Consider the following 18,021-nt stretch of genomic DNA (forward strand, 5'->3'; position numbering starts at 1 on the left):
ACTTAGCTCTCTTTCCCCGGCATTTCTCACAACCTTTTCTGGCCACAGCCAACTTAATAACTTTGTCTCATCTGCAAATTTTCATATAGCATATCTCTCCTCCCACCTTTCCAAGTCATTAAACAATACAGTAAATCACATGGGATTTAGAAGAGAACCTAGAGGCCACATTAACCTTTTGCCATGGTGAAACTTGACTATTTAATCCCCTCATTCTTTCAGTCTCCTACTCAGTTTTTGATCTATGTCAATATTTTGTCTCTCACTGACTACTTAGCTCCTTTAGCAGCTCTTGTGCAGGATCTTTCAAAAGCCTTTTGGAAGTCTAAATACGTTATATCAGTTGGTTCTCCTTTATCCACTGCTTTATTGACACATTCAAAGAGTTGTAGGAGATTAGCAGGATGCAGTTTTCTTCTGCCGAACCCGTGCTGCTTAGGCCCTATCAGGCCACAATCTTCCAGATGTCTTCAAGCATTGCTTTTTAATTATCATTCCCACCAGTTTACGAGATACAGATGCAAAGCTTACTGATCTTTAATTCCCCGGATCATCACTGGAGCCTTTTTTTAAATATAGGTACAACATTTGGTCTTCTCCAATTCCCCAAATCAGTAGCTTTTTTTTTCACAAGAGATTGCATATTTTTGTTAGCAGCTCAATCACTTAAGCTCCTTCCAAACTCTCGGATTTAACCATCTGGACTTGATAACTTATTGTTCGGGGAAAGTGGGGGAGGTTTTGTGTTTTTTTTCAGTGGGTTTTGGGTTTTTTTGTGATTGGCTTTGTCCCAGCACCCATTATTACACCAGCATGGTTTCCAACAGTTCCTCATCTAAGCAGATACGGGAAAAGAATCTCACAAACACCGTTGGTAGGGACAGCTGATATAAGAGAAATCATAAGAGACTTCAGCTCCCCAGCAACATCCTAAAAATGGAGATACTGAGTCACTTTAAACACAGGAGGTGACTGGAATTGATCAGTGCGAGTTTTCTTGGATAACTTCCACCCTGTTCTGACCGACCAGGCTAGTTTTGCTCATTTGTTTGGGTCTCTTGCTGAATAGTGATTTCCATCTTGACCCCAGAAGATTCAGGGCAGGAACGGAGCTAGCTTGATTATACACAGCAATAAAAAGAAAGCGACCTCAGTGCTGGGGGATGCATGAACCTGGGAGGAGATGAAACCCAGCAAGGATGAAAAGAAGTAAATCAGAAGGTGAGCAGAACAATGCTGGGCTGTTAGCTCCATTGATTGCCTTTCAACTGAATCAGCCCCAAGACATGAAACGCAATGGGAAATGCTGGGGAACTCAAATAAGTAGCCCCATTATATGAGTGTTTCTCTCTTTGTGCCGGGCTGGTTCTCGATAGCTCTCACCATGCTGGCTGGCTTTAAAAGGCATGGGAGTTCAGATCAGGGCACAGCCTGATGGCCCTGATATGCTACTGACTTCAAGCCGCATGGCCCATTGGTCCTACAATAGGGAGACAGGGAGCAAGCTCAAGATGGGCAAAGAGCACCCACAGGTTTGTGTCACAGGTACCCCACAGTAAACTCATGACCAGCTTGTGGGTACATGTTCAACTGCAAGACTGTTGGCAAGCCAACACTGGCATTCCAGCTGCTGGAAACGGCCACACTCCCATCAAAAATGACAGAACATCTGCATGAAATCTACCTACCCTATGACAGACCTGGCATACCTACCTTATCTGACAGATACATACTTAAGTAAGTTTCATAAAAGAGGAAGAGAAACTTCCATAAATCTCTCTTATCTAATTGCTACTATGCAGTTCTTATGGGATATGTTGATGGGGCAGTTTTAGAGAAACTTCTGCTTCCTATAGCGTGTTGAATTCATTCCCTGCAGACATTGCCTACATGAGGTAATGTGGCCATAAGTATTCCTGGGGAACAGTCTAAAGGCAAGTCTGTGGCTCTCTCTAAGACCTCACCAATGTCCCTCCAGTACAGAGCAAAGCAATTCCCAGCAATGCTGGGGCAGCACACTGACCTCTTCTGTCTCCACGGGGCCAGGGCCAGGAGAACAGAGGACATGGGGAGGGGTTTCTCAGCCATGCTCCCTCCTCCTTATCAGAAGCAGAGAAACATGCACAGGAGCAGACAGCTCAGTGCAGGACAAGGGAATCTCAGGCTGGTTATCCAGTCTCAGGCTGGAATCTCCACCTGGATTAAGGAGGTGGATGGGAGATGAGCAGTCCCTTGTGCAGAGCTGATCCTCCTAACACATCTTTTCAGGCCACATCCATACCCAGTACAAACATAGTCAGGTCAAACTCTAGCCCCTAATATCTATATAAAGAGACTTCCACACCACATTGTCACTACAGGGACATGTTGCTCTCTTCTTAACTCCCTCTCCACCCCTCTCTGCTGCTTCTGCCCTTTTTCTCTTAGGTCTTCCCTCTTTCTTAGTGTTTCCATCCCCTCCATACCCCTACGTGCCCTTTCTCTCTGTGAAACCTCCCTCCACCTCCAAGAAATGAGGCAGGGCTCACACCTGAAGAAGCACAGCAGGGATGAGACAGGGGAGGAGCTGAGGGGAGGAAGAAGTTCCTCTTCATCCCCAGAGATAGCCCAACACAACTTCCCAGTCTGTGAACTGGCCCCACACGCTAGGCACAACCCTGCTGAAGGTGCCTGTTTGGGGTGGGATGAAGCAGCATGGACTGTGCTGTGCTACTGTGTGCGTGCTAAGCTGGGCAGAGCGGCAGCACGAATCCCATCCAGCTGCTCTTCTAGCAAGGCTTTTACGCCTCTCCCTCTCCCCACGCGCATGGGTCACACATGCATGTGCATCTCATGGCTGTGTCGGCCATTCAGCAGTCTGTGCACAGGGTGCAAGGGGGAGGTAAAGTGATGGGGGCCGGGGATGGCTGGCCACCAGTCATGGTCTGTACCAGCATCCCCTTTGCTCCCCTGACACACACACAGACACGTGGCATAGCTGCTTGGGGAGGCCCAGCCAGGAGGCCTCCCCTCTGCCGCTGAATCCCCACTCTGTTTCCCAAGTGACAAGCCACAAATTCCCTTTCTCTTCCCAAACAAACAGAGGCTTGAGCAAATCACTGCCTCAGCCCTGGCACACAGCACCCCGCTCATTATGGATTCTCCTCCAGCATCCAGCCCCCTCGCGAAGGTCAGCATGCAGCCATGCCAGCAGAGAGTCCGCAGGATGCACCTCCCTTTCCCCACAGCATCCCTCTGTGCAGCCTGAAGCACTATGCTAACAGTAAGCATGCCTTCATGCCCCCATCCTCCTCCTCTCCCACGGCGTTTGTGGCTACAGCCTGCCCCACGTAAAGGTAGGGGAAACTGAGGCACAGCATGGTGACTGCTGAGAGACCTCACTAGGACTAGGATTCAGGAGTCCTTAGCAACAAGGTTTTGTAGGCAGTGTCATCTCTTGGCTTCAACCCCCAAAAGCTCATCTTGCCAGGCTTTAAAGTAAAGCTGCCTTCAGATTGCAAAACCTGGTCAGCAAATGCTCCTCCTTATCGCAAGAGACTTTCATACGTCCACACTCAAGCATGAGGCGAAACACCCTTCACCACTTTCCTGCCCTTTTACTCCCCAGCAAACAAAACTACCTCCCTCAGCAACACAAACACCTGAGTGACAGATCTGGAAAAAGTCCCTGCAGCATAACAGTAAGGGTTTGTGTTCGTACTCCGTCCCAAGTGAGCACTTGCCTCCAATGGGGCTGTCTTGGCTTCTGTTGGCATTTTCTGCCAACATGGTCCTGTGAGGAATGATAACGCCCCTCCAGGCCCTGTGAAGTGACCACAGGGCTGTGGGGTGGTCAGGGCTGGAGAGCAACGTCCTCCTGCTGAGACAACGCTTCCCTCCCCTTCCTCTTCGGCGCGATGCCTGCCTTCCTCCCAGCTGGCGTCATCCTCTTGTCCCCGCGCACACGGTCTCCAGGGCAGCGTGCGAGACACCACTCAAAAACCCTCGGGGAGAGCCAGGCAGAGATGTGGCCACCAGCCAGAGGACGTACTTGTCTCTCTAGGATCTCCCTGGACCTGGGGTGGTTGTAGGAGAGATGGAGCTGCCGAAAGCTGGGTTTCTGCCTTGCCATGCATCACTTCTTAAGGCACCAGGCAGACAAGGGCTGTTGTAACTCCTAAAAGGGGAGGGCAGCTGCCTGGTGCTTGCTTGCTCCCTGCTAAGTCTGTAATTCAACCCTCTTTCAAACCGGCTTGCCCGACAGGAGGGACTGAACCAGGCTGGCTGCGGCACGCAATTGCATCTGTCAAATTAGCCAGAGCACACACGATCCGGAGCGCGTGCCAGATGTGGAAGGACAAACAACACTCGAGCCAGCATCAAGCTAGAGTGGTGCAGACAGATAATACCCAATGCAACATAAACCTTGCCAGTACAGAGTTAAGCCAACATTGTTTTCTAAACAAATCTGAAGCAGCAGAGTGAGTTCATACTGGATCAGCATTTTCAACCATGTAGCTGCAGCAGTTTTGACCTGGTACCAAGCTCCCTAGAGCTGGATTTATAGTCTTGTCCACCCTCAGCCAGTGCCAAAGCCATGTCCTGAGAGGGCTGAGGAATTTAACTGATGCCAAATGGCTTTGGAGGCTCCACCCGGGAGGAGCTTGCTTTCTGTGAACTCCTGAATAACGAAACCAAGAGCGACTGCATGGTCATGCTCCTTGCCGGGCCCTGGCCAAGGGGAATAGTGCACATCAACAATGCTACAGTCATTCTGTCACCCGCAACACACGCACACGCTGAAGGGTGTGAACCACAGGGTAAAAGATCATTTCACAATATTGTCAGCTGGCAGCAGCATCCAGAAACAATCCCGCCAGGGAACATCAGCCCTTCCTGAGGCTGCTCAAAGCTGCTCCGACCCAGCACGGTGCGCACTGAGGGGTCACGAGGGATGGGACGTGGAGAGGGAGTGACGAAGGAAAGAGGGAAAAGCAGGGCTCAGTGGTACCCCAAAAGAGGAAGAAAACTGGCTGGTGCCACCAGGCAGAAGTTGAAGGCAGTGCTTTGGGTGGAGGGGGAGGTGTCGGGGCGGCTGGAGAGGGGGACACTGGGGAGGTCCCACAGTGGCAGCAGGGAGATGCACTGGAAGATGCACTCTCCTTGCCAGCACCACCAGATGGGACCTGGGCGGGAGTGGACCAACCTGTCACCTCCTTCAGGGGGACACCACACAAGCACCACTGCCAGGGCCGCGCTGCAGCACGGGCCCTGACGGCCCCTTCCCCTGGGAGAAACGCGGCAGCCCCCGAAATCCGCCTCTGAAAAGGGCAGCATCTGCCAGAGTCTGTGCAGAGCCTGAAACCACGGCCTGGCAGGTGTGAACCCCCCTGAAACCATGGCCTGGCAGGTGTGAACCCCCCCAAAACCTCCCCATTGAAATCCTCTCCTCTGAGGATGCCCGCTGCCTCGCCAGCAGCTTGTTGCTTCGGGGTCTTATTCTGGGGGAAAGCAGCTCCAGGCAGGCCTGTGCTCCTCGAGGGCCAGCAGTGCGTCTGGGCCTGCCCAGGCGACGGGAGAAACAGCTGCTCCCCTCTCCCCTCCCGTCCCCCCGCGCCACAGCAGCTCCAGCAGCACAGAGACACGGCATGGAAGCAGTGCGGCTGATCTCCCTGCCTTCCCCGCCGAGGAGCCAGGGAAAGGGGCACCGAGGGCAGCCCCAGGCGGCAGGAGGCCCTTTCAGGTGCTCCCAAGAGCTTTGCGCCCCAAAATGGGTCAGGCTCGGCACAGGGCCCCTTCACTGCCTGTGCAGGGCACACGGCGTTCCCAGCTTATGAAACACACTGTCTCCGGCAGGAAAACATCCCTTCCAGCTGGGCAGGAGCACCAGGGGACAGCAGATAAGCAGCGACAAAGAGCGTGCCCATCACCCCAAAAAGCTGTGCCAGGCTGGGCTGGGTATTCAGAGGAGCTACCTGACTAGGAAATGGAGGCCAGCACCCTCCTTGGGGAATCTGGATACCCAAAATATCCGTGAGATGAGGAGGGAGGGGGAACACCTCCACCGCCACCCCCTGCGTGCCCCACTCCCGGCAGCGTGGTGCCCACTCCTGCTCCGCTGCGAGCTGCATCCCCGCGGGGACCCAGGCCAGGGCAGGGGAGCCCAGCCATGCTGCTGGCTGCAGCAGCGTCAGCCCGGCTGCCCCTTCTCCCCCCCCCCAAAAAAAAAAAACAGGGGAAGAGGGGAGGAAAATGCCGTAGGGAGAAGAGCAGACAGGTGTCTCTGCCACGGGAGGGATGGGAAAGGAGGGGACGCGCACAAGGGGGACCCACAGCGCTTCCCCCCACAACTGCTCCCCAAACAACCCCTCCCCGCACAGGCACGCAGAGCTGCCAGGAAAAGGGGTCGGAGGGGGGGAGAACCTCTCCATTACCGGGGCCAGGGGGGGAGGGGGGGAGGCCTGATGAAAGCCTGGATTTTGTTCACAGCGTAGCAGAAACCCCCTGCCTTTCCCCTCCCTCGCACCTCTGGGGAACGAGCAGCCAGGGAGGGAGGGAGGGAGGGAGAGTGGCGCACAGACATAGGTGCCGAGGTTGGCTTACCTCGCCGTGCCTGTGCTGGGGGTGCCCGGGTGCGCGGGAGGTAAATCCAGGGATCTGCTCTCTTCGGCGAGTGCTGGGAAAGGCCTCTCTTCCTCTCAGTCACATCAAGGAGCGGCCTGCAAGTAGGTGCTCCAGCTCACCGCTCGATCGAAGCTGCCATGGATTCATTGCGAACGACTTCGCCTTCTGTGAGGAGAGGAGGAAAGGGGAGGGAAAAAAAAAAAAGGAAAAAAAAAAAGGGAAAAAAAACCACCAGCTTAAGACTTGGAGGGTAGATTCACTTCTTTCTTAGGTTTCCAATGGCAACTGAATATACCACAGATGAAGATCCAGGGTGTGTGTGTGTGTGTGAATGTGTGTGTGTGTGTGGGAGGGACGGAGAGATGCACAGCTGCTGAGTCCACAGGCAGAGTGGGGTGTGAGCTAGTCAGGGCGTATCGGTGATTATGGGAACAGACAACTGGACACAGACAGCGGAGCAGACAGACAGACAAATGGAAAGACATTTAAAGGATGGAAAGAGGGTGGCCTGTATCCTAAGAGCCTAGCTGTCCCACTACACACAGAAAGGAGACAGCACCTGGCCCAGCGCAGGGCGAGGTGCTGACGGAGCTGCGCAGGGAGAAGGTGAAGTGTGCCCACACACACGGCCGCACACACACAGACAGACACACCACCTCCCAGCCCTGTTCACACCACCCAGACGTGCCCCCCTCAGGCACGCTGCTCACACTCAGACTGCTACACACGTGATGTACACACACACACACACACACGCACGCACACTCTCACCGTCCTTTTCATACTCCCACGCACCGCCTTGCATACATCCCCTAAAAATTCAGAGTTCCTCCAAAGGGTGAGGGGCTTCTCTTCTTCACATACATCCCACACCGACAGGGTTGCACAGCTGTATTAACATGCATACGTGATGTTTCAGACAACCATCACACAACCACATCAACTCCACCCAGCCTGTACCACCACTCATAGGAGTGCACCGTAAAAACATTTATATACTGACCACTGCACACATGCAGTGCTAAATATCCGAACATAGCTGCCGCACACAAACTCCTCACACTTATATGTAACTGTCACTGCACAAATGCACATCATTTAATAAGCCCACCTCCATACCAAAGACCAGAAAAAAGTGCCAGGTACACACACACCCCCACATCTGTATCACTGCAAACAGCACACCAGCCTATCACACACATCTCTAAGAAAACAAAAGCACATAAAACAACCTCACGCACTTAGGAACATAACTCAAGCAAGCACCACTGGCTGCATATCGCACACAAATATACTATGCTTACAAATTGCCTGCAGCATACAAACTGATCGCATCAGATAGTGTTACCTACCTAACTCAGCCCACACAGTGGCATAGCATCCTTCTGGATCCTAAACGCTAGCCCCAGCATCATCAAACACCAGCCATATTCTGTCACATGGGAAACACAAATACTCATCAACATCCAACACAGGCAGACAAACACAAACTACACATGAAATGCAGACAGATAGCATCACTCACCCCTCCCCCCCCCAAAAAAAATGACATCATTGAGAAGTTATGAAGCTGGAACTCACTTTGGAGGCAGCTGTATTATTCCATACACCTGCACGAGTGCATGTACACACACACATACCCCTGCCACACAAACTCTGCTTAAACTGCCTCCATCTCTGAAATCATCCCTTTTTTTTGCACTTTCTCTAGTTCTGCCCATTTTACTGTCTCCCAGCAAAGCCCATGCATCTGTCTACTGACACATGTTGCAGCTCCTGGGGGCAAAGTCTCTGGAGCAGAAAGCCTGGAAAAGCATTCACACTCATCCGTTCTGCTTTCCTCCTTTCTTCTGATGTTGGATGTGCATAATTTGCATGCAAAGAAGAGTGCAAGGTCCTACCAGCCCCAAATGGTCTAAAATTGGCTGATAGTGGCATAAGAGGATGTGACTGCAAAACCTAAGCATGGTAAAGAAGTACATAAACCCTTATGGGAAGCAGAGATTTGGCCAGGAAGCCACCAGCTTCCCCCAGGCCCCAAGAGAGACAAGGAGATGCAGGAGGTGGGTAAGAAGGGGTGAAGGATGGAGGGAAGGTTGGCCCAGCACCAGAGATGGCACGGTGAGCGCTCTGCTGGTCTTGTTTTACAAGCTTGGGAGTGTCACAGCATGATACTAGGAGAGATGGCGGAGAGCAATCAGGGTTCGGCATCAGGGCAAGCACATGTAGCTGTGTGCCCCGGGGAAATGGGAGAGGTATGGGAAAGCATGGCGTTTTGGCAGGGGAAAAGCAGCTGAGCGCAGGTGTAACTGCAGGCATGTGGTGCGGGGGTCCGTGTCTGCGCTGGGATCACTGGAGCAGTGGGTACCAGCAGAGGTACAAAATGAAGAGCTGATACACTCGAAGGGGCTGGCATAGGGGTGGCTTGGACACAGGCAACGCAGGGGTTGCAGTCGGGTCTAGCCCCGGCCGGACTCACAAGCCTTCCTAGCCCTTCTCTGAACAACTCCTGAGCAAGCAGATTATCCCTGACTCCTAGAGAACTCAGGAAAAAAGGAAGGAGTCCCACAAGCTCTTGTCCTGTGCTGTTGGAGGGGCACTGGTTCCAAGCATGTATGGGCACACCTCAGTGTAAGGCAGTGAAGCGTACATTGCCATAGCCTTTTCCAGGAACTCCCTACCCTCCCCAACACCCTTCTTCCACAGCTTTTCACCAAACACCCCCCCAGCCCCTTCCCAGCGCACACAAGTACACCTTCCCCACCGTTACTCAGGCAGGCAAACTCTCCGCTCCCCCAAGCCACCTACTTCACACCTTCCCCCAGAGCGCTCCCACCTTCCCACGCACGCCACCGCACGCACGTTCGTGTGGCAGCGTGAGAGGAGCCAGAAGAAACATGTGGGGAAGCCCCCGCCACCACCTCAACCCCTCCAAACCACCCCCTCTTCCCCTCTACCTCCGCCACTGCCACCACTCACTTTTCAGAAGTGCTTTGAAGGAGTAAAAATTTCCTCTCTCTCAGCTAAACTCAGCCCTTGCACCCAGGCAATTTCAGCTTGCTTGGAATGTCAGTTCCTCGGCACTGTGCTCGATTGTACCTGCATGCCTGTTCCCACAAACATCCATTGTGCATTAGAGGAGATGAATAATGCAGGCTGAAAGGGGACAAGTGAGAGAGTCATTTGGGCCTCAGCAAGGCAAGTGTACAGAGCAGAGTGGAGATGGAGTTGCCTCATTTGGTCAGAGCTAACAGATGCTACCAAACCTGGAAAAGCCACCATGGCCTGAAGCGTTACGTGGGTTAAAGTACGGTCATGAGGGCAATCTAAAGAGGCTTTTGGACTCAGGATTTCTAATAGGTGCTGAGAGGTAACACAGAGCTGTCATGTGTGGGTAGGCAAGGAGGATCTTCATCTCAGAGATACTTAGCACTGAGCTAAGCAGCTAGCGGGGAAAGGGAACCATCATACTAAACTGACCTCCAAACCATCTGCTCCTGCGCTTCAGGGGCATGGAAGAAGCACCATGACTGGCTAAACAAAGGAAAATGGAGAGTGAAAAGTAAGGCAAGCAGGAGCCAAGGGGGATGTGTATGCGTGTTTGCACGTATAGATCAGTGTGGTTTTCATCTTGCTCATCTCAAAGGGGTGCGTTTCACCTCACCTTCACATGCCTGTTTTGTGCTGGCAAGCAAGGGAACCTGGAAGACACAAAACCACATGTGCCTGTCAGCGTTGCCATGAGTGAATCCATCTACGTGGGATAATGCTGAAAGGGGGCAACATGGACAATGTAGTGTCCTGTGTGCACATGGGTGTGCAGGAATGTGTGCCTTCTGGTGAGCATCTGTGTGTTGGTGCTGTGCATGTGCCTGCTGTGGGCAGTGGACTCCGGGTGTTGATGCATGGAACATGTATGCATATGTGTGTGCATCCGAGTCCTGTACTACAAGGTCCACAGTGCATACGTGTGCGAATCTGTTCTATGCTGCAAAACATCGGTGCGTTTGTGAGGTGTCATAGGGAGCGATGTGTTTTCTGTGGGTTTGCACATTTGTGTGTGTGTGGCAGCATTTTTGGCTCTGTGCAACACCGATGTGTTACTGCGCACCTGCAGAGTGAGCGTCCTCGCGAAAGCAACGCTGTAAGAACAGCACAAACTATGGTAACTGTACACGTGCTGCATGCACTCCTGGGTACGTACAGGTTTACGGGGACGGGATCCCTCTCTGGGTGGAACAGCCACTGTCCATCTGGCTCCTGCCCTGCCCCTCCTCCTGGTCCCTGTTTTTCCTTTTTTGCCTTCCCTCAGTTCCCTTTGCTCACTGGCAGCAGCACACTCTGCCCCAGGAACCAACCCCCACACACCAACTCACAGCAGGGAACTTCTTTCCTTGGAGTTCCCTGTTATCTTCCCATGCCAAGAGCCAGAAAATGAAGAAAAACCTCTCTGGGCAACCTGAACTGGACCTATTCCCTTTCCATGTCCTTGTCACCCATTTCCAACCTCCAGGAACTGCATCAGAAAGCCACAAACTTTCACCCCCAAACCCTGAGCACCACAAACTGGACTCATGGCTCACATCCAAGCCATGGGCAATGTAAAGGTGACACGGCTCAGAGAAGGCAATTCAAAGTAACAGAGTTAGGAAGCAGCAGTCCCTGTAGCTAGGAATATAGAGAGGCTCCGGAAGCTACGGTGACACCTGGTTGACTTTCATTTCCCCAGCCAGAATCACCCACAGCTGGGTTTGGTATAAGAAACCATTCGCACAAATTGCAGGCAGCACAGCTCAAACTCGCACCTCTGGAGCCAGAGCCACACATCTTAGCTGCTCTGTCATCGTTCCCACATCAGGCAGCTAAATCTTTGGCCAGATCCCACGTGGACTGAGTAACCTCCAGGCTAGGATCCAAAGCACGAAGCCTGCCCACCTGAAGCACCTCCTGGAGCAGTGGGACTTGACCAAGAAGAAAAGCCCAAAACCCTTTCTTTATTCCCTTAACCAGTGCCGCAGATCACTACCTTCCTCCCAAACATCCTACCCTCAGCTCTACATGTTTGTTCAAGGACTGATCTAAATTACTCGACTCCCCAAATTGAAATGCAAACAACTGGCCTCCATTTCAGGCTTTGCCTTTGCCCTATATCCTAGTCTGCATCTATTCCCTCTGGAGGACAAAACTAGCACACAGGAGCCAGATGTGAAAATATGCACGCCTTCCCTGGAAGGCTTCACGGGCTCCCAGCAAGACCCAGTTTCGATCTAGGCCCAGGATCTCACAGGTTTGCCTTAAAAATGCAGCCTAAAACTTAAGGTCCATCTGTTTTGCCTTAACTGCAATCCTGAACCTGCGCTATCCCCAGACTTCACCCAACCCTATACACTGAACGCCTAGCCTCTACGCTCAATTTTATCCCCTTTAATTTATCTCCATGTTTCTTCTGAATAGCGACCCAGCCTTTCACCTTGTTGCTCACCAGCAAGGCAGCGTACTCTTTACGCGTAAGGGTGCTCAGAGCCAGGTCCCTTCCCCCACGTTCTCCCCACACTGTACAACAAAACAGGCTGGGAAAGTCCAGCTCTCTGATCCACTGGGCAGCAGCAGCCACGACCTACGGTGCAGGTCTCCGGGAGCCATGCCAGGTTCTTCTCAGGTTTTTTTTCCCCAGGGAGGAGCCCTGCTCATGGCTAACGTAGCTTGGGTGACCTTTTCACTGCTGGCAATCACGACAGCAAAAAATAGCACTTTGTGTTAATATTTAAACGCCCACTACAAAAAGCACAGGGCCAGCCTCAGCCCCTGTTTGGGGCTTCCCCTGTGTAGCACCACCACCATCACCATTCCACTCACTCCAACTCTTCCCTCGCCTTGGGATTTCTCCCCCCAGCCCTGCACCCTTCTCCCCCCTTCCCTACGAGCAGCTCCTGCTGATGCCTTTCCCGCGTTCTGCCCTGCAGCCTTGTCAGTTTTCCCAGCTCCTCCGGGCATGCAGAGAGTGAGCCCCTGATTATCATTCAAGCTGGATTCTCATTAGGCAGAAATGCCCCTCCAGGAGATCCATTAACAGTCCATAAGGTTAACTTAATCCAGCCAGTCTTGTGTGGTCTCTGCCCAAATTCCCTATTACATTAACAATCTTGAGCCTTAATTAGCATGTGAGGCAGAGGTGGCATTATTAATGGAGATAATACGGAGCATTAAGAATAAACAGGCCAGGCCGTCTCTCCCCCACCATGCATGTAAATCTTCTTCTGTGCGGGAGCGGTGGGAGCTTCCCCAAAGGCAGCACACGCAGAGGGGCTGGGGTGCCCCAGACCGAAAACGAGCCCTGGGACATGCAGCCAGGCTGGTGCAGGAGGATGGTGGAGAGGAAACAGGATCACAGAGAGCCGTCACCTGCTTGGGAAAAGAAGCTCCTGCTAATGAGAGGATGACAGTGTAGCAAGCCCTGTGAGGGAAATCCTTGCACTGTGGAGGAGCAGTCCTGTCCCTGGTTAATCCAGCCATCCCATCTTTCTGGAAGGGTTGGGAATGCAAAGGCTAAGGTTGTGTGAATCTCCGTTCCCCTTGAACATTTGACTAACGCTGCCGTATGTGTGCACATGGGATAACACGGTGGGCGTATGCCCTTGAACACAATGTGGAAGGAGGGGGTGTCTGCCTGGTGGGGAACTGGCTGTAGTAGCTGGCTGCAGCCAGGGGAGATGCTCCTCAGGAGACTCCTTTCTGACCACTGAGCCCCAGTACACTGAGTACCCAGTACAGGACAGAGGCATTCGGGCGAGGGAGGGAAGCAGTCACTGGAGGGATGAGAGAATAAATGGACCAGGGCTTCTGCTTGGTGCAGGTTCACAGTGCGGTGGGGAAAGGACAGGCGCCTCTTGGGACAGGCTGGTGGCTGAGTGCGCAGGCAGCCGGTCAAATCATCTTGGTTGTCACAAGTGAAGGAGCAGCCTGGTGCAGACCCTCTCCCCGGGAAGGAGATGCCCTGGGTGAGAGGAGGGGAGAACTGGTGCTGCCAGCAGCAGCGAGGCGCTGAGGGGGGAGCAAGGGCTACAAACTGGTGGGGGCTGCACTGTGTGCCAGCCAGGCTGTGCGAGGAGAGCTCACATGTGGCCTGCTGCCCTTCTGCCACCCCGCAAGCCTGACACTTTCTTTTAAAACACGTGCTCGGAAAAGCATGAGACAAAACAGGGGAGGGAGGGAAGCAGAAGAAGCCAAGCCAAAGAAGCAGGGTCTAACGACAGCGCCTCTGGACTGATAATTCACACCTCCAGCAGCACCCAGCAGGCTGGGGAGGGAGCGGGAAGCTTGCCATGGGGACCTGCACCTGCAGGGAGTGGCATTCTGCCTTGTTCCTGGGGCCTGACCCACGCTATTCCAGCTGCACCTGGCTCTGCTGTGATCAACGCGTCCCTCGAGGCTTTGCAGAGATGCTTGCGCTGGGGGCGACGATCCCTGGAGCGCAGAGGGATATCCCCTGTGCCGTGGCCCTAAAGCACCCGGACGGCACTAAGGAGCCTTGCTTAGCAGAGAGCGGTGCTGTGAGATGAGGATGCTCTCTCCCAGGGCAGAGTCAGGACGGTGCTCAGCATCAGCCCAGCTGCCTTCACGTGCCCAGAGGAAATGATGGAGGCCCTGAGCAGAGCCCAGCTCTCCCACTTTCCGGCACAGCAAGCTCCCGCTCCCCCAGGCCCACCAGCCAGCCCCTGCCAAATCCATTTGTCCAATCTTGCGCTTTCTACTAATCCTGTTGAGCCATCCTTTAAGTTGCTCTGAGGCAGAGTTAGAAAATACAACCGATGCCTTAAGAAGCTTCCCCTGACCTTGCTCAATTCAAGATAAAGGGCTTTGATTTAAAAAATTACAGTAGGGGTCTGTCACTGATCCATCGCATGGATTAAAGGAAAACAAACAGAGACACAGGATGCAGCCGGTGTCAGGTGAGCAGACAGGGAAGGGAAGAAAGGTTACAACCAGCATGGGGGAGGAGACGGAAGAAAAGGACAGAAAGTGAGAGGGGAGGCAGAAAAAATACCTTCTCCCTCACCATCTCCACACTTGACTATTGGCAGAAAAGCTCTATACACACATGGTGTGATACAACATGTCCCACTTCTTTCCTTGGTCTGTAAGGAAGAGTGAGGCAGCTGCACTGTGCTGTGGGGTGACCAGGCTAGGAACAGGCTGCTGGGGCTGGAGAAGAGCTCCTTGTCCCATGAGAGGCACCCAGTGGGGAGCAAAGACTGAAATCTCGAGGCATAAATGGCTGGTACAGAGATCTCACCACCACTGTCTCTCCTTCTGATGCTGTTCAGGCCTTTCTGCCTTCATCCCTCGCTCCTTCCTTCATACCAAACCTCTCCTCTCATCTCCTCCCCTTGCTGACAGTCCTGTCCCTCACTCTCTCTGCTGCCTGTCCCGGCCCAGGTCACATTTGATAGCATCTAAGCAGACTTTCCACCACTCACCTCTGTCCCCTACAGCCCTTAATTCAAAGGTTACACAAAACAGTTTTCCTCTGTAAGAAAGGTCCAAACGGCTACTGAGGGCACCTTCTTCTTTCCCTGTACCCTCAATATCACAAGGCTGTTGCACCCCACCAGGGCCTTTTTCTTCCTGGCATGAGCCTGTTTCCTCCCTCTGAATCTATTCTGTTTGAAGACCACTCACAAGATGGCTGATGTTTCATTTTTATTCATCTTTTCCCCATCACCTGGCTGAGGGTCTCAGCTAGCCAGGAAATATGAGAAAATCTTATTTTCGGTGAGGGTTTTGTTGCTAAATCTCTCGATCTGCTATAGAAGAGCCTAGTCTTGACCTGGGATCTGACTTTCAAGTGGGCCAAGATGTCCCTGTGCTGTGCTTAAGCCTGAGAACCTCCTTATAGGAAGTCCACATCCTCTTAGCTTCTTCTCACACTCTCCTCCACTGCCCATCACACCAGCAGAATATCCAAGCCATATTTTCCCAAGACCCTCGTGTCTACAGACTGTCCCACCATCGATCTGCTTATCTGACCATCCTTCAGTGCGAGCCCAAATCAGATCTCCATCAACTCTGGCCTTTCAATTCCCTCGCTCTGTATTGACTAGTCCCAACTCCTGCCTGTGCTGACAACCACCACCCACACTCAGAGAAGCTACCCCCACATCCTGAGGTCTACTTCAAAATTCCCTTTCCTATTTTTCAAGCTTCCTAGGATCCTGCCCAGTCCTGTCTCGATGGCCAAAGGCACTCTCAACTCGTCTCAGAGTTTTTGCCCGGCTTCTTCACCTCCTCTTACACCATGCCACTGCAGCTGACATAAAAGTCTTCACCTGTGTGGAACCTATCACAGCTCGTCTCTGCGATGTCACTTCCCACCTAGCAATGCCCCATGTCCTTCTGTCACTATAAAGCTGTACTGCCTTAGCCAAGAAAGAGGCAGGTGATAGATGTGGAAAGATGAAAGGTGAAGGGCTACTGGAAAAGAAACAATACAGACCATAAAATGAGACAGGTCTATAAAACCATGGATGACACAGGAAGGGTAGAGGGGACAGGTGTTAACTGTCTCTTCCCATCCATGAATCAAGGGTCAGGAAATTAAACCGGAAAGTAACAGGTTCAAGACAAACGACAGGAGGTCTTGCATTGCACACTGCATGTTTAGGCTGCAGAACTCGCCACTGTGAGGTTTTGTGAATGTCAAAATTTTCCCTGACTTCAAAAATCCGCTGGAGAAATTCAGGGAAGAAACAAATCCATAGAGACCTATGAAATGTATAACAGATCTTCTAGCACAAGGTCCCTCAGCCACACATCACTGGAGGCTAGAAGAGTGCTCAGAGGAAGTGCTCCAACACAGTGGTCCTGTTTTTGTGCTCTTCCCTCTTTCAGCCACTGTTGGAGATACTTGACTGGGAGGATTTCAGACCTGGCTCAGTAGGGTCCTTCTTATAGTCCTATGGCTTTCCATAGCCAGGCTGACCCAGAAGTCACTGGCAAATAGTAGCTATGAGTAACAATATCATTTTGATGCATTTGATCATATTGGAGATGGATGGACAAGGGTGCAAAGAACAGAGCCCATGCCAAGAAGAATTTTATTTTTCTTCTGCCCTAAAGCTGGAACAAGGTCTGAGGTCATTTAAACCAGTCATCCTGGTACAGGTCCTTGCTGGGAATAACATCTGTGTTTGAGTGCTAGCCCCCTCGATGCCTTGTTCCAGAATTTTTAAGACCAAATCCCCTTTCCCTGTTGATAAACACAAAGCCCTTTCAGCAGACCATCTGTAACAGGGCCAACCCCCTTGAATTCCCTTCCATTTCCCTGACCTGTCTATCACACTATTCACAGCAGCCTTTCCACACTAATCCTTTTATTATGATCTGACTCAATTTTCCTGGCCTGTGACTGCAATGGGGAAAAAAAGGAGGGGTATTAATCCTTCTGACCTTGTTGTCCCAATTCTGGACCAGCTGTGACTAGCAATTCAGAGGAGGGAAGACTGATCCTCCTGACCCCACTGTCACCATGCCAAGCCATCTTTGTCTGGAAAGAGGAAACAACTCGCTTCAGTAGGTTCAGCTTGTAACCTCCTAGAGAGTTGTGGCAAAGCCCCTTTTCACCTGCAGGCACTTCCTACAGGACTTCTTCCTAGACTACCGCTCCAGCCAGAGAGGGTGGAGAGACGGAGGGTATAATGTCCTCCACCTCCACCAGACTCCGTTTACTCATTCCTCCCATACCACCTCTCTGCTCCATCCACAACAGTGTCTGAAGGTGCTCCCCAGCCATGAGACAGAAAATCAATAAAAGGTGAAAGACAATCAAACATCTCTCAAAATTTTCCTGGCCATGCTGCATATGAAGAGGAGGTCTGGAAGATCACTCCACCTCCACAACTGGCCAAGTCTGTTCCCTCCACCCTTTTTCACCACCATGTGTTTCCTTGCTGCAAGCAGTTGCCTCTCCATAAACCTGCCAGACTATTTTATACTTGGTCTGAGCGCTCACACCAGGAAACTCACATGTATCCTCAGAGCCAGCCAAATATTCTCTTTGCTCAGCCTCATCCCATACCTCTGACTTTGCCCATCTCTTGCTACCTTAAATAATCTCTTCCTTTCCTTGGTGTTTACAGTCCTCAAATACTTGTAAACTGTTATTATATCATCATTTAGCCAAGCTCTACATATTTAGTTCTTTTAATCTCTCCTCATAAATAAGTCCCTCCAGCCCTTTCATAATTTTTGTTGCTCTTCTCTGAATTCCCTCCAATTTATCACCCTCGTTCAGCTAGTGTAACACCCAGGTTTGAATGCCAGGTTTTCCAGACTGGTCTCACTAAAATCTTGGAAATAGCATGAATCAGGGTTCCCTTGTGCTTCGAGGTTTGATGTTTCTGGATGTACTTTAGTGCACAG

The 18,021-nt window shown here is 52.0% G+C and overlaps 1 protein-coding gene across 1 annotated transcript in view; it reads right to left on the reverse strand.

The window, feature by feature from the left end:
- Positions 1–10,194: 10,194 nt before the first annotated feature.
- MFNG (MFNG O-fucosylpeptide 3-beta-N-acetylglucosaminyltransferase) overlaps positions 10,195–18,021 on the reverse strand; it is a 47,621-nt gene continuing 39,794 nt past the window's right edge. Inside the window, exon 9 of the transcript XR_008464429.1 lies at positions 10,195–10,304. The gene's annotated coding sequence lies outside the window, so the exon portion shown is untranslated. The remainder of the gene's footprint in view (positions 10,305–18,021) is intronic.

Source organism: Rissa tridactyla, chromosome 1 (genome assembly GCF_028500815.1).
Source record: "Rissa tridactyla isolate bRisTri1 chromosome 1, bRisTri1.patW.cur.20221130, whole genome shotgun sequence".
Lineage (NCBI taxonomy): Eukaryota > Metazoa > Chordata > Aves > Charadriiformes > Laridae > Rissa > Rissa tridactyla.